The sequence below is a fragment of the Toxorhynchites rutilus genome, chromosome 2 (genome assembly GCF_029784135.1).
Source record: "Toxorhynchites rutilus septentrionalis strain SRP chromosome 2, ASM2978413v1, whole genome shotgun sequence".
NCBI classification, from domain to species: Eukaryota; Metazoa; Arthropoda; class Insecta; order Diptera; family Culicidae; genus Toxorhynchites; species Toxorhynchites rutilus.
In genome coordinates, this window is record NC_073745.1 from 86,722,266 (window position 1) to 86,747,526 (window position 25,261).

Sequence of the window (25,261 nt, forward strand, 5' to 3'; positions counted from 1 at the left end):
CAAGACAAGGATAATACCGACGAGGCAACGAAGGAATAATTTTTTTTATTGCACTGTAGTTTTAGCTAATTAGACTTAAGTTAACAATTATGTAGTTATAATATATTCAAATAGTTTTAAAATGTATTGCTTCATGGTGGCTCTTTATCCACTTGAGCCTAATTAAATCAATAAAGGAAAAAAAACGAATTCGTGACCTTTAACGTGAGAGAGGTACGGGTGTTACCACTACGCCAGATCGCCTCCACCCTATTATATTAATTTTATTATATAAAAATACTCAGTAGGAGATCAACTGTAAGCACCTAAAACTTGTTATCCTAAAATGGTGCGACATGTTGGATTAATTGGAATAAACAAATTAACAGCTTTGAGCTGATATCATCGGGAAACTTGGTGATTTTTTTCTACAAAGACCTCCGAACAGCGAACCCTGCCGCAACGCAGTAACATAGCATAATATACTAAAACTATTCTTGATATCCATTAATAAAGTGTAGCATCTGATGTGATCGTGTGTGTATATAATAAAGATATTTAAATAGAAAAAGTGAAAAAACATACCTTTTGAATCTGCGAAATCTGAAATCAAGAAAAAAATCATATTGAATAAAAATAAAAAAAAAACAAAATGGTAAAAACAACAAACAATACTGATGGAAGAGCAGTTCAATCAAAGTTGTTACGCAAACTCTCCAATATTGGCAACACATTGCACGATTTCGCGCAACTGTACTTTGATTGAACCATTCCGATGTTATGCGTAGAAAGTCCACCAAGTCTCGTCTAAACTTAGAAATGCCTCTTTTTTTGCTGCACTACTCAAGAGAAAGGGGCACACGTTCCCATTTTGTCACTTCCCCGTCACAATGGATACACGGTGACTTCTATGTTACTGTATATCTTTTTCTCTTCCCATAATTACTTTGCGCTAGAGCACTGTTTGTTGTTTTGTTTTTGCTGTCGTTGTTTGCTAACTTCAATGCGTCCACCAAATCGGGCGCGCGTCATCTCTATCACACCGAAAACAATCACACGACGACGCTTACCGGTACTTAGTACCCGACAATTACCTTTTCTGCGCTATTTTTAAAGTGGCGATTTTGATTCAACTCTCGAATGGCAACTGAAGCGAAGCACCGTTGGCATCGCGAAAAAGTCGCAACAAAGAGAAAACAAACCGATTACGAATTGAAGATTTTGTGAAGGTGATGATGATGAGGAGTCGGCGGAGACCGGTTCGCCAATTTTTGTAAGTCGTGGGAGTGGTGGGAGTCGCTCACCCAAAAAAGGGCACAGAAGAAAGCCTGCAGCAACGGTAAAGGTAACCGATGAATTGGATCGTTCGCGAACTGAATCGGATTTGCTGCTTGGCTGATGAAACAAAAACGAAATTCACAATTCAAAACAATGCTGGCACTGCACTTGAATCGCAAAACAAAAGCATTGCCCGTGAATATAGATTTATCAAAAGCAAAATTAAGAGCTAAGACAAGCTGTGGATAGAGGATAGAGATTCAGAAGATCAATGGCGAACAGCACTCAAAACAAAAACATCAATGTCACTAAATTCGGGTCATGAGCATATCGACATCGGTTTGCATATTTTGACATTTCATCCAGTTGTTTGTTAAAGCAAAGCGTATGAGTGATTCAACCGATTAGACGTTATATCCATGTTTATATTATAGGGGACAGAAAAATAATTCAACGACGGGGAAATAGAAGACAATGATCAGATCAGACGAGTCATTCTGCACGGTGTGCTCCTCTGTTCCTGATGTTGGAAGGGTTGCACCTCCGTTTTCTGTCTGTCCACCATAGATAGTCCAAAGCATCTGCCGTTCGAAAACTCCGAAAAGTGCGTACAGTTTTAAAGCGATCAGTGGTCGTCATCAGACTATAGAGGACCACAGGTTCAATAATTATTTTGTGAATCTGTAGTTATGCGAGGCAAAGGTGCGCACCTAACTGTTGTCGTCCAATAACTCTTGAATTAAAGCAAATAAAACTCCGTTTGCTTACAAAATTGTAACTATATATATTACCTTCGAAACGTACAAGCATTCCTCGAGCTGTGTTTGTAATTGGACAAATACCTATTCTTAGACAAAAAGAAAAATTCTCATCTCGAAACAAGCATTCCTCGAGCTGTGTTTGTAATTGGACAAATACCTATTCTTAGACAAAAAGAAAAATTCTCATCTTTGCCCCATAGTGGGGGCAAAGGTGCGCACCGTACGGGTCAAAAGTGCGCACTTATTGAATTGAACTTCTGAGATAACTTATACCAAAAATAAATGCTTTATTATCAAAAGCGGGTCGAACATACCACGTGGAAATAACTGGGAGGGAGGTGACTGACAATATAAGATATCCGAAAATGTCCAACATTTGAAACAGAATTTGTTTTTATTAACAAACTAGCTGACCCAGCGAACTTCGTTCCATCCACAATGGATATATTGATATGAATCATTTCGAACACTCAAATTCCCGCAGAAATTATTTTTATGTACGTAATCTATACTCGCGAATGCATGGTGAAAATAAAAACATTCTTCATTTGAAATTCATTTTGAATTATTTTTAAGCAATCGTTTATTTTTTCCTCATCTTGGATTTCGGTTCTGAGGATTCCGACGCTTTGCCTTGGAGCGCTGTTGCTTCGTTGTGCTGTTATGGGGTTCGAAGAGACAGACGATGGTTCCTCATGAAGCTAGAATCACAATCTCTTCCTGCCAGTTTTGCAACTTGGTTGAATTCGTGCTGGAGGTTGTTGGCTTCCGCAAAATCAAACGCCAGACGCCGTAAATCTTTGAGAGTCATACCATAGAAAGCTTTGTCCAGTGCTCTGCGGTTGTCTGCCAGATCCTCAGACAGCTCACTCGTAAGCCCCAATCTGAACCGCCCTAGGTGCTCGCTGACACATCCCAGCAGAAGTAGAAATGTCAATAAAAGAAGATTCAAATCATAAATTACTTTCTGATATGAGTCTCTTCTTCAGAGCTGATTCAAAAATACCGAGGTCTGTCGCAATCCGACGCTTCGAGACTCCCTCCCGAAGCATCTGTCGGGCCATTTGAGCATTTCTGAAGTGCATTTCTCCGAATCAGTTTTCTTCTTGTGGGTCCCGTTCAAAATATTGTTGAAAACATTTTATAATTTTTCAGAGCAAAACGCTAGTGCGAACTTTTACCCCACAGCCACTGCGCACTTTTGCTCTCATGCAATTTTTGAAGTAATCGAATTTTTAAAAAAAGCTCTTGAATTTTTTGACAAAAACGAGGTAAGTAAATCGTCATCTCCAAAACTGAAAAAAATAGATCAAAGCATCACAAACTCTTTTTACCTCATAACTTTTTGTCACTTTCATGAAATGTGTCTTGTTTATATGTGTGAGCTGCTGGTGTAATAATGTATCAAACGAATACACTGTTGTCGAATTTTTATGCTCGTCAACAAGGCTAATGCGCACTTTTGCCCCGTGCACACCTTTGCCCCGCACTTCTCTACTTCGTGCAGCGACCCACTCGGTTCGATCACAGCGTCTTTCGAAGTAAAAAGTGATGACGATGACCCTTTCTGGGAGACTGATGTTGTTCTCCTTGGAGTCTCTTGCCTTCATATATTTTGACTCTATCGACGAAAGTTTTTCCGAACCATAGTTGGATCATTCAACTATTGAAAGTTTGGGTTTATTCGACCCAACAGAGCTACTTGTGCTCTAATGGACTGGAAGTGTGACCCGTGAAGAACATCATACCCTACGCCTTGTGACGCGCTTGTGACGGAACATAGTGATCGTGACGGAAATTAGTGCCGCACCCTAGCACGATATTCAGGTGGATTTTTGGTGACCTGGTTTTTTACGCAGAATTTCCAATTATCCCCGCGTAAAAAAAAACTTGGGTGTAGAGGGTAGTTCCTCCAGTCATAATCCAAATGTGTAAACTGTCGACATAAACGCTGAGATATGAAGAATGGCTCAGCAATTTCCCAATTAACTTGGCTTGCCAATAAAAGTTTACGTTGGAGGGCAGCCAAAACTCGAACTCATACTCAACAGTCTTGATTCCCAAAATATAACGAGGAGATGGTCCTCCTCATGAACCAATCGCCGTGAAGTATCAGCTCGGTTGGAGTATTTATGGTGGGCTCTCAGCTGATCCAGCCAAATGCATGACTATCAACTTTCCTACTGTGGTGTGAGTACTTAACTATCGAGAATAATTTGGTCGTCTCGACGTGTAGAAGAGCGCTCCGGAATGGGAGATAAATGTAATAGAGTTACCCGAAAATTGCAGCATGACTTTGCGTCGCTCACTACATGAGGCTCTAGTACTAAGCCTCTTAGCACCTCTGCCCGCTCTGTTCTCGTGTTTTCGACTACATCTTATAACAATAAGAGACATACAAGAGACCTTCCACCAAATCAGGATATAGAAGATGATCAGCAGTCACACCAATTCCTATGCAGCGGAAGCTTATCAATGTGAACCAAAACGTCATGATCACTTCCGGTCCTGCAAGTTCATATTCTTCTTTGCCTCTTATTCGCTACATATCGAAACCTTTTTTTGCGTCATGAAGCAGCAGAATCATACGGACTACGCGAGACGAATGAATCTCACTCTGTTACCACAACTGAACTCGACCTATACTCCCAAATAAATTTTTAGCACACGTTTTGGTATCCCGATTGATTACATTAAATGAGCTTAAAAATGATAGAAAATGTACTTACAAGCTATAGCAATATAAGAGGAATATGAGCGAGCGAAAAAAGAGAAACATTGCAAATAAGCACGCATTAAAGCTTTTTTGCCACATACGCAGCCCAGAATGAAGAGGATATAGATTCACGTTTATGCTCTCCTTTTTACTATTTGAAAACACTTTCCAACTTCATCTCTTTCTCTGGGTCTGAACGTCAACTTGGGAATGTACCCAAAAAAACGTACAAATGATGTCAACGGGGATCGAACCTAGGCCGGCTGAAATGCAAGACTGTTTTATACGACTACGCTATCCACATAGCCACTGGTGCTGTTGCATAAATGCGTGATAATATTACACCTCATTATAAAATGAAGCTGGAAAGTGTTTTGTAAATCTATATCCTTTCCGGTCTGGACCGTGTATGTGGCAAAGTATGCGAAAAGATTTAATGCGTGCTTATTTGCAATGTGTCTCTTGTTTCGCTCACTCATATTGCTCTTATATTGCTATACCATATATATTATGCAAATGCTATACCAGTATGGGAGAGTAGTACATTTTCTGTTATTTTTAAGCTCATTTAATGTAATAAATCGGGATGCCAAAAAATGTGCCAACAAATTAATTTTGGGCGTAGGAAGTAATGAGGGTAGTGGTAGGTTTGACAATTTGGCTGCATTTCGTTCTTCTTGATCCACGGGAAAAAATAAATCCAAGTTACCGCCGTTGAGCCTCCGTATCCGTGCGTTGATACTAAAGGGTGTGTCACATCAAATTGCATCACGGAAAAAACGCTGTAGAAATTAAATTTTTAGGAATTATATCTTCAGTTTTCGCTTATAATCAGATAAAAGTGTATAGATCACGTTGGCCATGCTTCACTGTCAATTTTTCGTAAATTTGGAAAAATGTCGTCGAACGAAAAAGAGCGTCGTGAATTAATCCTGCGCACTCATTTCGAGAATCCGGAGTTGTCACATCGGGACATCGGTAAGATGCTGTGAATCGTCCAATCCACGGTCAGCAGAGTACTAAAACCATACTTCGAGAACCTAACCATCGACCGGAAGGTGAAGAACGGCAAAAATGGATGCTCCGTCAGTGAAAAAGATCACAAGCGCGTAGTTAAGCAGTTTAGACGTGATCCGAGAAGTTCGGTCCGGGATGTCGCCAATAAGCTGATTTTGTCAAGTTCATTCGTCTAGCGGACCAAGCAGCGGGAGGGCCTGCGTACATACAAGGTTCAGAAGGCTCCTAACCGCGACGAAAGGCAAAGTATGGTGGTGAAGACGCGAGCCCGGAAGCTGTACACCGAAATGCTGACGAAGCCGCATTGCCTGGTAATGGATGGCGAAACCTACGTCAAAGTGGACTTTCGTCAGCTGCCGGGCCTGTTGTTCTTCTCCGCAGAGGACAAATTCAGCGTTCCGGAGGAGATTCGCAAGCAGAAACTATCCAAGTTTGCCAAAAAGTACATGGTGTGGCAGACGATCTGCTCTTGTGGAAAGCGGAGCGCCCCCTTCGTGATGACCGGCACGGTAAACGGGCAGGTTTACCTTAAGGAGTGCCTACAGAAGCGCTTACTAACACTATTGAAGCAGCACGAGGGCCCGACCATCTTCTGGCCGGATCTCGCTTCGTGCCACTATTCAAAGGACGTTGGAGAGGTACGAAGCCAACGGGGTCACCTTCGTGCCAAAGGAAATGAACCCGCCCAACGCGCCGGAGCTTCGCCCAATAGAGAAATATTGGGCGATTATGAAGCAGGCCCTCCGGAAGAACCCAAAAGTTGTCAAATAGGAGGCGGACTTCAAGAGAAAATGGATTTCTGTTAAAAAAAAACTACAACCTGACGTTGTACAGAACCTTATGGACGGGGTAAAGAGGAAGGTGCGAGCATACAGACTTGGGCTCGAAGTATGAATAAAAAGAAAATGCCAAAAGTTGTTTAATAGTTTTTATTTTACTGTCTAAAATTTTCAAAAACATCGGATCGGTCTACTGGGCGAATTTCTACAGCGTTTTTTCCGTGATGCAATTTGATGTGACACACCCTTTACAGCTACTCAATTGCAAAAACGATCTAATGGATCTAACATTAGTTCAAATAATTCCTGGTTTCAGAGGCCCAATTTCTTTATAAAACGAATGTTTTGGCCAGATCAACTTCAAACTTTGGCCACATAAGAAGAACTACGTTCTGTCCTTGCACCGATGCGATCTCCCGTTCTTCGTTCCTATCTTAGATCCTTCAAGATTCAGTAAATGGACAAAGATGCTCAGATCATTAGCATTTGTTTTCGGTTATGTTCATAATTTTAGACGGAAAATGAAAGACATCAACAAGTTCTTGGAATTCTCATCTAAGACGAATTGGAAAGGCGAAACGGCTTCTTCAGAAGATCGCTCGACGCCTTTCAAGATTCACGGTAAAAGGTAGGATTATATATTTAATCAATTGCGTTTGGAGGTGACGCTATCCTAGACGATGACTCTTCTCCTTCGATGGCTAGCGTCAAAAATTGATTTAACGAGTTTCAATGTGGTCGCACGTCGGTTTTTGATGAGCTACGCCCAGTTGCCCCGAAAACGGCTACCACTAAGGGCAACGTGGCAAAAATCCACGATCTCATATTGGCAGCCGATTGAATATCCTGCATGAAATTTTAGGCATGAGAAAGCTGTCGGCGCGATGGGTGCCGCGTTGGCTCACTCCGGACAACAAGCGCAACCGTGAGGCCACTTCTGATCAGTGTTTGACACTGTTTAAGCGCAATCCGAAGGAGTTTCTGCGTCGTTTCGTGACCGTCGACGAAACATGGTTCCACTGGTACACACCAGAGAAAAAGGAACAGTCGAAACAGTGGACATCACCCGGCGAACGTGCTCCTAAGAAGACGGAGACTGTCCTGTCAGCCGGAAAGGTGATGTATCCTGGGTGTGATCTACATCGACTACCTGGAGAAGGGCAAAACGGTCACAGGGCTCTACTATGCCGAATTATTGGGCCGGTTCGAAGCTGAAAAGCAGAAAAAAAATGCTCTTCCACCATGACAACGCACCGGCGCACACCTCCGTCGTCGCCACGGCCAAATTGGTCGAATTGCATTACGAACCGCTGCTTCATCCACCGTATTCTCCAGATTTGGACCCGTGCGACTTTTTTTTGTTTCCAAACTCGAAAAAGTCACTCGCCGGGCACAAATTTGAGTCGAATGAGGAGGTCATCGCCGCCACGGTGGCCCACTTTGCAGACCTCGAGAAAACGTATTTTTCAAATGGATTAAAGAAGTTGGAGCATCGCTGGGTAAAGTGTATCGAGCTAAAAGGAGACTGTGTTGAAAAATAAATCGCCACTTTTCCAGCGAACTGCCCTCGTAAATTGGTTCAATTGTCACTTCCACTATGCCAACCGGGATACTATAGCCAGCTACCAATTAACTTAGAAAACGTTTCGAAATTCTCAAGCTTCGGGCTCTTATAAGGCGAAGTGCACAAATTACGTAACGGTAAAAATCTGTATCATGTTTTTGGCACTTCTTTAAAATCGATGCAACAGAACAAATATATAAATAATTAAAATTAATTTGTTTCCGTCAAAGCAGCAAATTAAACTTGTATAGCATTTATTTGAGTTTTCTAAACTACTTTACGGTTTGGGGTGCGTATTCATCATCATCATACGAAGGGTCGAACAAACATATCTCTGTATGGAAAGATCCTAAATGAACGTTATAAAAACCAAATGGAAGCTGGTTGATAAGCATAGTTGAATTTGCGTTTAAGTTGGTTAGCAAAAAATTGTGTTAGTCCACAAATTTTTCGAAAGGACAGAAAGAAATCGATTTTTTAAAATTTTTCCCGATATTTTTGTTCACTACATCTGCACACATCAAGATAAAAATACAGTGGGGGAAAATCCTATAAGCGCACCTGGGTTTTCTGAAAATTCTAGAAATATAGTAGATAAAACCATTCCTTTTTTACGTAGTGATTTCCTTATGACTAAATGTGTACTAACTTTGTTGTTTAAGTCATTATTGGTGCAAACACATTTTTTTACTAAAACATTTTTAAAATTATGGTGCGAAATTCTCATAAGCGCAACTGGCATTTTAAATATTTTCTCACCAATATGTAAACATCTTGGGCATTTTTCAACACATCCTGGCAAGGTTGTAACGTGAGAACGAGTTAACCACAATTAGCTAAGCAGTGAAGTAGCGCAATTGAATTTGAAGCACGATGCCGAAAGGAAAGTTCTTGGACGAAACTGAGCGGAGATTAATAACCGAATTGAAGGATATTGGTTTAAGCAACCGGGTGATAGCAAAGAGGATCGATAGAGGAGAAACAGTGATCCGGAATTTTTTCAAGAAGGGCCCAAAATATGGCATCAGAAGGAAGAATAAAGGTAACTGCAAAATTTCAAACCGCGACCGGAACCGCATCATTCAGCTTAGGGAGACTGGAAAATTTAATGCTTCGGAAATAAAGCAAGAACTGGACCTTCCCATATCCAAACGACGTGTTTCCCAAATTTTGCGAGGATCTGGACATCTGGTTTACACGAAGAAGGCAAAGGAACCAAACCTTACCCCAAGGCACATTAAGGCAAGATTGGATTTCGCTAAACAGCACATGGATTGGAAGGCAGAGTGGGATGAAGTGATCTTTTCCGACGAGAAAAAGTTCAATCTTGATGGTCCCGACTGCTGCGCGTATTATTGGCATGATCTACGAAAAAATCCCGAAGTGAAGTTGAGCAGGAATTTTGGTGGTGGAAGTCTCATGGTGTGGGCTGCGTTTTCAAGAAAAGCCTATCGCCACTATTTCGACAAGGATGAACTTCGACAACTATGTATAGCTACTGGACAGTGTTTTGGTGTCATTTACAGAAGACATTATGGACGACAACTTCTTCTTCCAGCAGGATAATGCTGCCATTCACGTAAGCAAGAAATCATTGTCATGGTGTTCCTAAAGAAACATTCAGGTTATGGACTGGCCAGCTCGTAGCCCGGATCTCAATCCCATCGAGAATCTCTGGGGAATCCTGGCAAGGCGAGTCTACAGTGGTGGACGGCAATTTGCAACAGTTCATGCGTTGAAGAGATGTGTAAGGGACGAGTGGAATAAAATTCCACATGAAATGTTGGATAATCTGATTGAGTCAATGCCAAACCGTGTCTATGAACTATTCTGAAAAATGGTAAACCAACCAAATATTGAATGCTGTCATTTTCATGTATAAATCGTTCTTTGAGAATAAAGTCTGATGTGCGCTTATAAGAATTTCTACCTTGAAAACACGTTTTTCTCATTCTGAATAACTGTTGAGAATAGGATTGGGACTTTTCTTGGCAAGATAAACTTGATGTTCGAAGGTCATTTAAATCCCATGAAAATATTTTGGAAATATATATCTAGTTAATCTTACAGCCAAAATATACATGTGCGCTTATAGGAATTTCTCGCACTGTATGTTCGTAAAATATTCCAAATAATGAAGGTTTAAGCTTTAAAATTATGTATTTGCCCGTATCTAAATAGACTGTTTCGAAAGCTTCTTTTCGACTCTCAAAAATAGTGAAAAGAGATCTGCATGGTGGTGTACGATTTCGAGTTTGAGTCATTGTAAGAAGTGGCTGACAGCGCTAAATGACAAGTATTTAGTGTCAGTCATTGCTGACTGACATGAAGCCATTTGAATAGTTCAGTGTAAAGCGGCCCATACATCTACAATATTATTGCACAACATAGGTGGTTGTGAAATAATATTGAGGGTGTGTTGCAGATATTGAAATGTTGTACAATATATTGTATGATATCAAAAAATTTTGATATTTATTGTGCAACGCTTACAATATTGCATGATCTATGTGTGACGTTGTGCAATATGGTGTCAGTTAATGTCAAAGCTCATGTTTACATTCACATCGTCTCGGGTGTAAAGTGAGTGTTATCATAAAAAAAATTAACAGACTATTTTTCGAGGACGCGTGTGTCGCCATGGCCATCAAAAACGCTGACGGGGATTTTATTATCGAGTTTATTGAGACTAATCGTTCACTTCCGAAATTATGGCATATCAAGTGTCGAGTACTTGCGATTATATATTGAACGTCAGTAGCCAGCCTTGCACAATATTCAGGACTGACTTCAGTATCATTCCCAAATGATTCAAATTCATTGCACAAATATGACTGTGACGCCATAATATTGTACGTCTGTGCACCTTCAATAATGATGTCAATAAATTGGTACAATAGTATTGTGCGTGTATGGGGCGCTTAAGTCTCCGGTGACTAACGCGGCTTTCACTTCCGAAAACATATTCACAAGTTCTGTTTACTAAAAAGAATTCTGTCGACTTATTTGCAGAGATTTGCAGAGACGAGCAAACGAAGAAAAAGTGCATAGTTACTTCCCTCAATGCTTAGGGCATCCGCACCAATGCGTTACTATTCAAGGCTTCTAGTCTCGAGTTTTAGCCGTTGCCAATCTATTAACTCGTCGATTTGCGCACCCGTCGTTGCTATCGCGGTTGCTATAGTATCACTTCTTTTTCGCACCGCAGGTTGCTAAATACGATTGCTATTACTAGAAGAAATGACAAGTATCAGTTGATTCACGTTCATTTTTTGGTAGATAAATGTAATATATATACACTTCCGAAATAATACTTCAGAGCAAAATCACAAAAAACGGACACAAGACAAATGAAACCCACAACAGATGTTTGACATTTGTTGAAAATAGCAACACTTGGCTCGGTTGCTATCGCGTTGCCAAATTTGTTAACTCACTATTCACCGAGAGGCAGATTACTATTTCCCACACCTGAACCGCAACCACCAGTGGGATTGCTGCGTTATGGTGAGGATTGTCAAAATGTCTGTAACAACGCATTGGTGCGGATGCCCTTAGAAGAGACCATTCAAGAACTAATACAAAACGTACGTGGAATGTAAAATATTCAACACGTTGTAACTGAACAACTTCAACTGATGTTCGATAAAATGTGCGCGATGCGATCTGGTTTTTCAATGGCTGCTATTCTCTCTCCTAATATGTTCAATTTCGAAGTTTGGCTTCAATGTTCGCTATCGCCATTCACCGACCGATCGACCATGTTGTGTTGTTTTTGTTTTGCTTTCTCCCCCGTATCTCGGGCCATTTCTGTTCGCGGCGGCTGTAAATGATGTTATTGATGTGGTGTTTACCACTCCTCACATAAGCCTCCACCATAACATCTCCGACTGGATCCGATGGACCGAACCGAGTTCAACCTCTATTTTGCCATCTGCAATGAGAGCAGATGTGAAAGGAAACACAACAAGTTTGCTGTTTCGTGGCAGAGTCGTTGTTGTTGTTGAAGTTGTGTTGTTCATGAATTAGAGACATTGGAAAGTATACCGTGACTTGGGTCACGCTAACTGTTACACCCCCTCGTCGATTCACTTCGAATCGGTGGAATGTACAATCTCGGGCTGCAACCGACGTTCCTCGGTTTGTTTGGCTAATCTAGCATCTATGGCCGCGAGAATGCGCGCAAAGTTGCGCTCTATTGAGCTCGTTCAGCCGTGTTTATTTGGGTCAACCAGTGACATTGGAGGACTAGCAGCCGCTGACTCAATAGCAAAGAATTGAACAACTTCCAGCGAAATCTTCTTGACGTGCGCAATGCGGCGTTAATGCAGCCTAACAAACAACACAACACACGTTGTGGAGTGCAAGCAATCGTGGTGTTGTTGTAATTGCCACTGCCAACAACAACAACCAGCAATAACAACGGCGACGTAGACACGATGGACGAGTGGCCGCCGGCTGAACCTACTTCTCATTAGAGCTGCAGCACCGACGAATGACTTCATCACATGCCCATGAATAAGCCGAAACCGCCTCGAACCGGCCTGCGAGCGGTTTCGCTTTTGTTTTGTTTTTGGAACTGCATGGCAGCACCTTCAAGGCTACGACCACCGCGGCAGATGTTGCGGAGGGTCGGTCCGGGTGCGGAGGGTTTGTTAGTAAACAACAATGTGGCTCGAACGAATGGCTGGCGAAATTAAGTGTGCAAAATGCGCACCACTCAGGGCTGCGCCGTGTAAACAAGCACTTGTGTGTAGTTGGAAAACCCAATCGAGTAAAAATAGAAAAAAATGTGAAGCTTGCACCGTGTATGAAGTCGACCAAAGTTACTGACTGGGCATCGAAAATAGAAGCGAACCAAAATTCGAAAATTAGGTCACCACCACCAGCATTGTCAACCGGTCAGCCTTCATGGGGAAAAGTGTGACGCACGCCAACAAACTATTTACCCCTTCCCGATTACCCTCATATGTGCATCACCTGAGGGTGCCCCCTTTTTAGTTTCGATTCGTTTCGACCGTGGTTATATGTTTTTACAAGATAGCGTTTCACCTTTGCACGGCCGCAATAAACATCCCCTCGGTTCGTACCTGAAGTCGCCACTTGTGGTGTAAACTTTGCCAGCGAGTGAAATAACAAAAACAAAACAACCGAAACCCTCACCCGGCGTACAGATGTTAATAAAACCAACAACGGTACGACGGCGGCGCCGTGAGCATTTTTCGCCATTTTCGGTTGACTGATGTTGTCGGCATCAGCGAACCCGTAGGTGTATGAGTTGTGTGTAGGTGCAACCTGGTGGTGTACTACACTGCAAGGATGGTTCAACAACTGTAGTACGGTGGTATGACTCGATTACGCAACGTGGCGTTGCACTAGCTGGACACGAAAAAATTCGAGATACGTCAAATGTGTTCACGAAGACGTTCGTAATTCACGTGGGATTATCTCACTTTTCAGGTGTCCCTTCGCAGCAGCAGTTCCCCTGTTTAGCAATCGGCGCCATAATGGGTGGATGATTGAGCATATTTTCAGCCGACGCTAAAGTGGTACGGTATACCCGCTGAGGGTAAGTCAGGATTGACGTCAATTATGTGTCACGAGGCGGGTCATACATACTTGGTGGCGTTGATAGTAGTGTGAAATACGTCTGAATGGATGGAGCTTCTCGCCGATGCTCTATCATATACCCGCCTTGCGTCACTTAGGTATCTGCAGCTAGGGCATGATTTCAACGTGAAGTTTTCATTGAACGAGAATATCGTACATTACTATGTGTATTTTGACTCATCTCGGTGAGAAACCTTCGATGAAAAGCGCGGAGATTCTGGATAGTTGTCTACCGCCGTAGTCTCGTTTGTTATATGTACACTTAAATGATTTTATAGTATACTAGCTGTACCCTGCCACGCTTTGCTGTGGCACATAGTGATTATATGGTTGGGTTAATTTTTTTCAATTTTTCAGGTCATAACAACAATTGATGATGACCCACCTCATACCCCTACAAAGGTTTGAACTGGCCGATTTATCTAATAGATAATATTTATATTTAACCAAATTAAGATATCAGTATTATAAAACAAAACAGTGAACTGACTCTGTTGCAGGCATGAATTTCTATTAATCGAACATCATAAATAGGCAAAAACTTTAAAAGAAAAACAATGGTCCTATCCTTATCGACATTATCATAATGATAATCCCAACTTCAGACCCAAAGTTTTTTTAAGGCATGTCAAGAAAATTTCCAACCCGGGAAGATCCTTGACAGACTGGGAATCGAACCCAATATCTAAAAGTGTCTACTTAGAACATGATAGAGATCTGCCACATTCACAAATACTCGATATAACCATCTTATGATAAGATAGTTTACGACAATTCTGAATGAGCTATCCCCATTCCAGTTTCCACTTCAGACCCACATAAAAATTTCATCATGTATCAGTGTTCTGCCAGTGTTCCATTAACATAGTCCAGGCCGACCGAACGCGCGCGAGGCTCAAACTCTCGTAGACAACGCTTATTACTTTTTTTTTACAATATACATTAACAAAACAAAAAAAAAATCATCATCATCAGTACGAGCATGGTAGTTTAACCTGTAAATAAATTTTATTAATTTTTATCAATTGAAAACATAAATGAATGATTTAGGAAAAAAATTATAAAACCTGTTTATAAAACAGATTTTACGTGTGACACATTTTCTTGAACTCTGCCATTGTTGCCGCACGTTTAATTTCTCTGGGCATCGAATTGAAGAAATTTATACCTTTATATAACAACGAGTTCTGCGACCTACTAAACATAAAGTTGGGTGTTCTTGCATCATTCGCGTTTCTTGTATTGTATCTATGAACATCACTTCCTCTTTCAATTCGATCACACAAATATCGAGGCAGCATATCGTTCAAAATTTTGAAGATGAACACCATTGTCATAAATTCTCTGCTTCACAGATAGCCACTGTAGCGCGTCCAACATCAAACTAGAGGAAGTGTATCTACTACATCATAAAATTAAACGCATTACTTTATTTTGTAACGGCTGCAATCTCGTTAATTGTGTATTATTTGCAAGGAAGAGGATCGACGAGCAAAAATCTATGTGCGGTGAAATCAATGATTTATACAATTTAATTTTACTGTTTATTGTCAACTCTTTCTTCAAACGACACAAAACGCCGTACTTCTTGGCAATCTATTTGATGACATTATTGATGTGAGACTTGAAAGTTAACGTGTCATCAATAATAACTCCTAAGTATTTGATTTCTTTCACGCGTTCTAATGTCTCACCATCTATTTCAAAATTCACGTCAATAGTGGAGTTTGCTGCAGAAATGAGCATGTATTTTGTTTTGCTAACATTTAACTTTAATTGTTTAAATTTAAGCCACTGAGCCAGAGAATGCAAATCTTCGTCTATGTGTTCCGCGGTTCCTTTTATATCCATAGCTGCGATGAACAGGACAGTATCGTCCGCGAACAAATTAATGTCACAGTATCGTAGAACTCGACGCAGATCATTTATGTATAATTTATGTAAAATTCCAGAAGTGTAGAATGTTTTGTATATTGTATCATAGTTTGAACTTGATCGGTTCCGAACTTTCGAGTTTTTGACGCGTACACAAACGAACACAACAGTTTTATATACAGGGTGGTTCATAAGTCACGCAACGTCACGAAGGAAAAAAAAAACATTACGATCGCACTGCAACTATCGAGCGTGTTGTTTCCTAAGCGGTTCAGTTGTCGACTTTGTATCGTTTTTTATTCGAGAATAAAGATTTTGTATCGTGCGACATTTTTTTATAGGATTTTTATTTGCAAATCCGTTGCGTGACTTATGCGCGTCCCTGTATTTAGAGATAGGGGATGGAAATCTATTAATTTAAAATCGTTTCGAAACACAATTTCAGTTCACGATTTTGTCAAACACTTTGAAAAAGATGTTTCCATCACATAAAACTCATATTTAATACGGAATAGTCTATTTTCAATAGAAGCTTGATTTCAGAAACGCACTATGGCTATATAAATAATCATTTCTCTCCAATTTTTTTCAATTTTTCATGCCGTAACAACATTCCTTGGAGTGCAATGTATATTGTGTCCAACTTTGAGCTCACCTTTTTGACGCGTACACAAACGAACACAACATTTTTATATATTGGGTTTGGGAAAAAGAAATGTTGTATATTGTCAATATATGGCAACACTTAAACATATCTTGTGTTGTACTTATCGCATCGAGTCATACTATACGGCTAAATTTGACACTTTATTTAATATACTCAAAACTTTCCCATTTTAAGTCAAATATGCGCCGTTTTGTTCGCAAACTTGTTGCCATTTAGAAGGCAACTTCATTATCCCCCCCTTATAAAACCCCCCTCCTTATTTGCAAAAAACTCAGACAGCCAGTTTTCGCAAGCCTCTTTTGAGGCCAACTTAGTATCACCAAGAGCGTTTTGCATGGACCGGAAGAGATGATAATCACTTGGAGCCAGGTCCGGACTATACGGTGGGTGCAATAGGACATCCCATCCGAGCTCCCGTAGCTTCTGGCGGGTCATCAAAGATGTGTGAGGCCGAGCGTTGTCCTGGTGGAAAACAACACCATTCCTATTGATCATTTCTGGCTGCTTCTGGTCAATCGCCTGCATCAAACGGTCCAGCTGCTCACAGTAGAGAACCGAGTTGAGGATCTGACCATAGTTGAGCAGCTCATAATGGATGATTCCCTTCCAATCCCACCAAACACACAGCAAAACCTTCCTGGCCGTCAATCCGGGCTTGACGATGGTTTGGGCCGGTTCACCGCGCTTCGACCACGGCTTTTTTCGCTTTAGGTTGTCGTACGTGATCCACTTTTCATCACCAGTTACCATCTTCTTCAAAAATGGGTCGAGTTCGTTCCGTTTCAGCAGTGCATCGCAGGCGTTTATTCGGTCTAAAAGATTTTTTTGCTTCAACTCGTGTGGCACCCATTCATCCAGCTTTTTTTTTGGAATTCAATCTTCTGAAAATGGTTCCAAACGGTTTTATGGTCTATACCCAGTTCCTGGCCAATCGAGCGAATGCTCACATGCCGATCTACTTGGATGATTTCAACGATTTTATCGGTTTCCGCGACGATTGGCCTACCAGTACGGGGTGTATCTTCGACAGCCACTACACCAGAACGAAATCGATCAAACCAACGCTGTGCTGTGCGAATCGTTACAGTATCGGGTCCATAAGCTACACGAATTTTTTCGGCCGCCTTCGTTGCAGTTTTACCTCGCAGGTAGTAAAACCGTAAAATATGGCGAATTTGTTGCTTGGTGGACTCCATCTTTGACGCGCTATAACTTGAGACTGAAAAGGACAATCACAACACTGTTAAAACGACACTTGTAGCACAGATTGTCGTCTTCAAATAGCCGTATAGTATGACCCGATGCGATAAGTACAACACAAGATACGTTTAAGTGTTGCCATATATTGACAATATACGACGTTTCTTTTTCCCCAACCCAATATTAATTCCTAGACATTGACGGGATTCTAATACTTTGAAAAAATCAAACTTTTCGAGAAAAGTAATGCGAAAAAATGATTTTACACGAAATTCTGCATGAAAAACTATACAGACATTATTATCCTAAGACTAGTTGTTCTCGAGAGCTCTATACAACCTCTATAGAAAATTGTATTTGATAACAAAACCATATGAGTAATATCATGGAAACTTAACCATTATGGAATCGCTTATTTTTTATAGGTTTGAGCTAGGAACGTCTATGCATAGCCCGCAACTATAATAGTTATAGGATCGTGCAAAATATCTCGGTCGCTCACAGTTTACGTGAGTTATTTTTAGAATATGGATTCCAGTGAAGAAGTTCAATGATATTAGAAAAAATCTATGAAGCACTCTCAGGAAGCTCAATTCGTTTATTGATAAATACGGAATACTTAAGTTGGTCGGAAAGTTTTAAAATTCTTAAATGTGGAACAGTTTTTATTTAATTCAGAATGTATCGGTGATTATATTTGAAAAAATATTCATTTTTCGTGTCCTCGTGGACATAGTCTATACAGGTAAACTTCGATATAACATACATTTCTCTTTCAAAATTATACGTTGTATCGAATTGTACGTTATATCGAAGCAAAATAATGAACCCAGGAACACAGCTTATATTAGTTTTTTATGTTGTTGTTTGGGTAAGGTAAATAAATAATGATGAAAAAGTTCAACTAAAAGATGAAGCCAACCTTTCTCATGATGTTTCCCTTCATACTACTCGATTCATTCAGAATCCGGAATCATAAAACCAGTTGTATCTAGAGATTGGTTAAAAGTACAGGCCACCAAGTGACCTTTGTTGAACCTGTGAGATTGACGTCAAGCTCTCAGTACCTATTTCTGAAAATATTTTTTACACATTGATCATGTGTACGTTATATCGAGGTAAAATGTACGTTATATCGAATGACGTTATATCGAGGGTATGCTATAACGAGGGTACGTTATATCGAAGTTTCTCAGTACCCCCTACCCCCCTCTCCGTGGACAAGCGTGGACACTCATTTGGAAGAATAGTTTTGAAAAAAAAAACGGTTCAATTAACTTCTACTGCTTGGCAAATGGCGGAAGAAAACACGTTCCTGCAGGAGCAAAGCATAACCACACGGGTTGCATTTTCGTTCACGTTGGGGTAGGAAAATTGGGACTCGTTTGCTGTTCGGGTTGTTGATGAGGTTGTTGCTGCTTTCCTTCTTTTCTCGTTCATTTTCCTTTTTATTCAGGTTGTTAACGATTTCACCCTGAGAAAAAGTATGATCGCTTCCCTTTTTTGCCTCTTTTTGTATAGTATGAACGCTTGCGTCTAGCCTTGAAAAGGCCATTTGGAAAGCCTCGCCGATGAATCGTAAATGATCCTTTCGTTGATAACTGACTACCAGGAGTATCACACAGAGGAGGGTTTCGTTCTTTTCAGAAACATAGAAACCCTTCAGATTCATTCATCTTATGTCGTCATGGAATCATTTAATAAATAGATTGAAAAATCATGATTAGAAGTTCAACAACTAGTATCTACCAGAACTCAGCTGACAAGGATTCCATAAGAGTCAACTGTGCCATTCCTCTGGAATTCAGTCGCACCCGATTTTCGGGTGTGGCAACAGTTCTAAAAAACAACCAGTTCAATGATTGTCTGAGCCAATGGTTGCAGTACATCGCGCACCTCAGTAACCGACACTATTTCTGATCCTGTCAGCATTCGCACGGAAGAACTGTAGAAGTATCAGATTGACTTTGTCAGCAAACTTTTTCCAAATGTTGTTATTATGTTATAAAATTTGTTAGGTGACTTTGATGGGATGAAAATCATTTTTATAAAATCTAAAAAAACATTTTTATAAAATCTAAAAAAAATGATTTTCGCGTTTTTTTTTAAACAATGAACCGATCCAAAAAATCGGAAATCGGATTGGAAAGAATCGATCTTTTAAATATCGATCTATGATCGCCCAATTCCAATGTCGGTATGATATCCTGCTCTTGGCCTTGGCGATCAGCTGCTTCTCCGTTTCACCTTTGCGAAAGTGTCAGCTGCTTCTCCGTTTTGGTCGTGAATTTATTGGAGTAGATCCTCCTTTTTAATGTTCGGCCAAAAATTTATTATTAGATATTCCCTTCTCGTTGATCGTCAGCCACAGGAGAACCTCCCTCGGGAACATGATGTGGTAGGTATATTTGACGTCATCGCATATCTACCCATTCCCTGGCCAGTTGTTGCCGTGAAGTTAAGTAGATCATTCATTATGACTACGACGTTTCCTCGGAAAGATGTTTATCGCCAGCACCTTGAGTCGTTCCATCTGGGTGATTGCATGCTGCTCAGACACGGCTGGCCTCGACTGACGGTTCCGCATGAAAATGTCCATTTTGGACAGGTACTCCTCCACCGTTTGGCTGGTTGCTCTGACCTCCCTGCCTAATGTGCTGAATCATGAGACCACCTTGCTCTTGGTCTTCCTCTTCAGCTTCTGCTGCAATTTGCAGTCGCGCAGTACCGTCCACCGGCCGGATCCAGACTTGCATCCCATGCTTTTAGATCCAGCGACTCCAGAATGTGTTCACTATGAATAAGCTGCGCCAGTTTCCAGCTACCCCGAAAGGTTCCAAAATAATTCGTTCGTCTTTCAATCCGTGGAGGAGGAAGTGATTCGGCGTCCGCGTTTCTTGTTTCTTGTACCGAACTGATCATCCTCTTCCATGGCTCTCCCACATGGGGCGCTAGCGGTGGATTGAATAATTGTGACACATTTACCCGCAACCCACTCACCCGAATTCCACTCGCCCGAATGTAAAAAATACCCGAATGTAACAAATACCCGAATGCGATATCCACCCGAATGTAACATCTACCCGAACCAACACTTTACCCGGATACAATATTTACCCGAATGCGACAACTACCCGAATGTAACATTTACCCGAATGCGACACTTACCCCAAAAAAGGATTCATTCGAATAATACGAAAATTTTATTATTAGGAAGCATTTGAATATTTATTTCTGATAAGTGTTTTATAAAGATCACATTTGTCTTGTACGTTCATTTCCTCAAGCCGTTGCAAGCAAACTTGTGTTTCACCGATTGCCCGGTTAGTTTGAAACATATCAGTCGATCCTCTAGTTAGCATACCTTTATCTGGCGCATAACGTTTATAACCAGGCAATCAAAATGCATGATATACATAATTAACCGGGCAAACGTAATGCACCAGGTAAACGTATGTCGACTTAACTAAAGGATCGTCTCCTATGTTTCAAACAAACCGGGCAATCGGTGGAACACAGGTTTGTTTGTGAGAAGTCGCCGCTTCCGACGGCGGGTCGGCGGCCTAAATTTCCTGCCTAATTTTCGGAATATTCCATAACCCATGTTTATTTCTGAATGATGTCTTGGCTTTGAAAATCAATACGGAAAGGAATGAAGACGGCATGTCAACTGTTCCTACACTAATTTCTAAAAATGACACAGCGAAATCTTCAACGTCTTTTTCCAACACAAATCTGACGCAACCCTTCCTTTTTCATTTTGTTTTGATTCAATCTCATTTATCAACAGGAGATTCGACAAAACTCATAATCTGATTTGTCGGATATTTTCCTTCTTCATTCGGGTAAACATTCCATTCGGGTAGAAGATGCATTCGGGTAAATGTCGCATTCGGGTATTTGTTACATTCGGGTAAGCGTTGCATTCGGGTAAACGTTACATTCGGGTATTCGTTGCATTCGGGTAAATGTCCATTCAGGCATATGTAGCATTCGTGTATTTGTTACATTCGGGTATCTGTTACATTCGGGTGAATGTGCTTCGAGTAAACGTGTTTCGGATGAGTGATATTCGGGTGAATGGGACACAACCGGATTGAATAGCCACAAGGTGTCGGAATTTATAAATGTTACTACATGGTGTTCGAAGATTGTTTTGAGTTGCAGTTATAGCAATCGGTTTGCCACGACGATTACACATTTGGGTATTAAAGGGTGTGTCACATCAAATTGCATCACGGAAAAAACGCTGTAGAAATTTAATTTTTAGGAATTATATCTTCAGCTTTCGCTTTAAAATCAGATAAGAGTGTATAGATCACGTTGGCCATGCTTCACTGTCAATTTTTCGTAAATTTGGAAAAATGTCGTCGAACGAAAAAGAGCGTCATGAATTAATCCTGTGCACTCATTTCGAGAATCCGGAGTTGTCACATCGGGACATCGGTAAGATGCTGGGAATCGTCCAATCCACGGTCAGCAGAGTACTAAAACCATACTTCGAGAACCTAACCATCGACCGGATGGTGAAGAACGGCAAAAATGGATGCTCCGTCAGTGAAAAAGATCACAAGCGCGTAGTTAAGCAGTTTAGACGTGATCCGAGAAGTTCGGTCCGGGATGTCGCCAATAAGCTGAATTTGTCAAGTTCATTCGTCCAGCGGACCAAGCAGGGGGAAGGCCTGCGTACATACAAGGTTCAGAAGGCTCCTAACCGCGACGAAAGGCAAAACATGGTGGGGAAGACGCGAGCCCGGAAGCTGTACACCGAAATGCTGACGAAGCCGCATTGCCTGGTAATGGACGACGAAACCTACGTCAAAGCGGACTTTCGTCAGCTGCCGGGCCTGTTGTTCTTCTCCGCAGAGGACAAATTCATCGTTCCGGAGGAGATTCGCATACAGAAACTATCCAAGTTTGCCAAAAAGTGCATGGTGTGGCAAGCGATCTGCTCTTGCGGAAAGCGGAGCGCCCCCTTCGTGATGACCGGCACGGTAAACTGGCAGGTTTACCTTAAGGAGTGCCTACAGAAGCGCTTACTACCACTATTGAAGCAGCACGAGGGCCCGACCATCTTCTGGCCGAATCTCGCTTCGTGCCACTATTTAAAGGACTTGTTAGAGTGGTACGAAGCCATCGGAGTCACCTGACTGAACCCGCCCAACGCGCCGGAGCTTCTCCCAATAGAGAAATATTGGGCGATTATGAAGCAGGCCCTCCAGAAGAACCCAAAAGTTGTCAAATCGAAGGCGGACTTCAAGAGAAAATGGATTTCTGTTCAAAAAAAAAAACTACACCCTGACGTTGTACAGAACCTTATGGACGGGGTAAAGAGGAAGGCACGAGCATACGGGCTTGGGCTCGAAGTATGAAAAATGGAAAATGCCAAAAGTTGTTTAATAGTTTTTATTTTACTGTCTAAAATTTTCAAAAGGATCGGTCTACTGGGCGACTTTCTACAGCGTTTTTTCCGTGATGCAATTTGATGTGACACACCCTTTATGCATGACTGAGTTGACAAGCTATACATGACCTTTAGGTCCACTGGTCAGACTGACAGGCTGGTAAATAGCGTGATTAGTCGTCAATAACTATTATTTCATCAACTGCAGCGGCGAACCCACAGATACGAGCATCTAATCGTAAAACCATGTTACTCTCCGAAAGGTGTTCAAAAATAATGGGTCATAATATGGAATATGTAATTTAATAAAATGTTGGCTGATATTTTGTACGGTGAACGACGAGAGATGGTGCGAGCCTATGTCGTTTGTCTTTAGATTAAATTTCAACTGTGTCTTTTTATGTTATCGAATGGAATCGTATTTTTTTTGTCCACGCGGTAAGGCGATTTTCAGAATAAAGTGAGTGATTCTGCAATCTCACGTCACTCGCGATGCAGAATAAGGGGACCTTCTACGTTATAAGATAATTGTATTTCATTTTCAGAAACCACAATCAAACATTCACATACCACATAACCTCCGATTGATATCTTCTTTCATGGAATGGAATTAAATGTTGGCAATCTTCAACATTGATCTAGCAAATTCCATAATGAACAATTGCACGCTGCATCAATTCACACATTTTATACAATAGCTTGTAATAATAACTGATAATCAGTACTTCTCCGTGCGTATTAAGTGGTGGCATTATTAGCTCCACACACCTGTTAATAAGCTATGTAAATTCTAGCACAAATAACATTCGGTTAAAGTGACTCTCATGGTTAAGAATTTCTCAAAATAAAATTTTACTTTCAAATAACCGATCGATACAAACCAGCCTTGTAAGACGCATATCAGCTAGAGAGCGAAAAAACCAACACAAATCTGACGCAACCCTTCCGACGAAAAATGCCAAACAAATTGCTCACACCCATTCGCCCAGATCAAGTGGTGACCGCATCTCAATACTACAGATGAAAACAACAACAAAGCTCCCACTCCCCCGCACTCCGCTGCACTACCAATCCAACTTGCTCGGTGCAATTTTTCCCAAGGTGAGTCACAGCGCTGGTGTTTGTGTGTCATATTTGTGCGCCTCGAAACGATTCATTTGGAAAACATGGCTAATAACGGCTTACGGCAACTGGTTTTACAACCGCACCGTCATCTAATCCTATCCATCTCTCACATATACACACGAAACACCCGCCACCAATTGCACGGTTTTGTTTTGACCAAAAACTGCAGCAGTCTGACTTTCATTCATTGAAATCGTTGCGCGCACATGCGATGATGGATGGCCACACCGTAGCGATGATGTTGATGATGATGCCGTGTCTTCAATATGCAGCCGCCCAGCCCCTCTCACATCTTACTCCCTCCCCCTACACAGGTAGGCGCCCCCAGGCAGCAATTTACGAGTCGAAGCTGGTGTACACCAAAAGTCTCGTTCGGAGGGTGCAGCAGCAGCCAAAGTGCCCCAAAACAGAAACGACGTAAATAGCGTTGGGGATCGTTGTTATTGTTGTTGTTGTTGTCGATAGCGAGTTGTATTTACAGCTACAATAAAAATAAACATGACAGCAGCGATGGCAGAAATGCACCATGAAAGTTTCACTACACAATGAATTGCTGCTTTTTTTCCTCTCTGCTTCTGTGTAACTATTTTTGAGTGGAACTTCACGAGATGAGGGTGTGCCACTGGCGACGGGGATGTAAAAGTGAGGAAGTTGTTTTGAAGAGATTTACTGCATACAAAAGTGGACGCAAGTTGTTTTGCTTTTTACGATTCACTATCGCTCTGCACAGCTCTACACTAGTTGCACGACGTGCTACGGAGAATCAAATCGATTTTCGATGGAAAATCAGATATTTCAGACATTTTGGACAGAAAAAAATAACATATTACTCTGAACATTTACAAGGAGTGATCATGAAGTAATACGAATTTTGAAATTTCTCGGAATGTATAGTTTTTACATTTTTGATCAGTACATTTTTAGTGTCGAAATTATGTAGGAATTTCACGAATTAATTTCATTTCACTCACGGTTCACAGTAATAAAATACTAAGGGTCCTATTCATAATAGGAATAATAGCAAGAATACTAGGTATTCAAACAGATTCATGTAAGTTGTTCTACGATGACAAGCATGACACCGCAAGAGCTGCTGTCTTATAAAATGCAAACATTGAATGCTTTCCTATTACAGAGTTCATTCAAAGGGACATCGTCGCAATCAGAGTGGAAGTACCAAACGCCAAAGGAAGATCCGACATCGTAATTGCGTCGACTTAATTTCCTGGCGTCGTTCCTGAGATTCCCCCACGAGAGGTAGCGGCGTTTGTTAACTACTGTAGGGA

The 25,261-nt window shown here is 41.2% G+C and overlaps 1 protein-coding gene across 3 annotated transcripts in view; it reads right to left on the reverse strand.

Annotated features, from left to right (window-relative positions):
* Positions 1-25,261, reverse strand: part of LOC129770204 (xaa-Pro dipeptidase) — a 326,892-nt gene that overhangs the window by 228,372 nt on the left and 73,259 nt on the right. Inside the window, exons 1-2 of one of the 3 annotated variants that reach the window (XM_055772895.1) lie at positions 1,074-1,180; positions 565-582 (exon numbers count right to left, since the gene is read on the reverse strand). The exons of 1 other annotated variant lie outside the window; for it this stretch is intronic. The gene's annotated coding sequence lies outside the window, so the exon portion shown is untranslated. Of the gene's footprint in view, positions 1-564; positions 583-1,073; positions 1,181-25,261 lie in introns of those variants that run through there. One more of the 3 variants, XM_055772894.1, reaches the window with a different exon arrangement.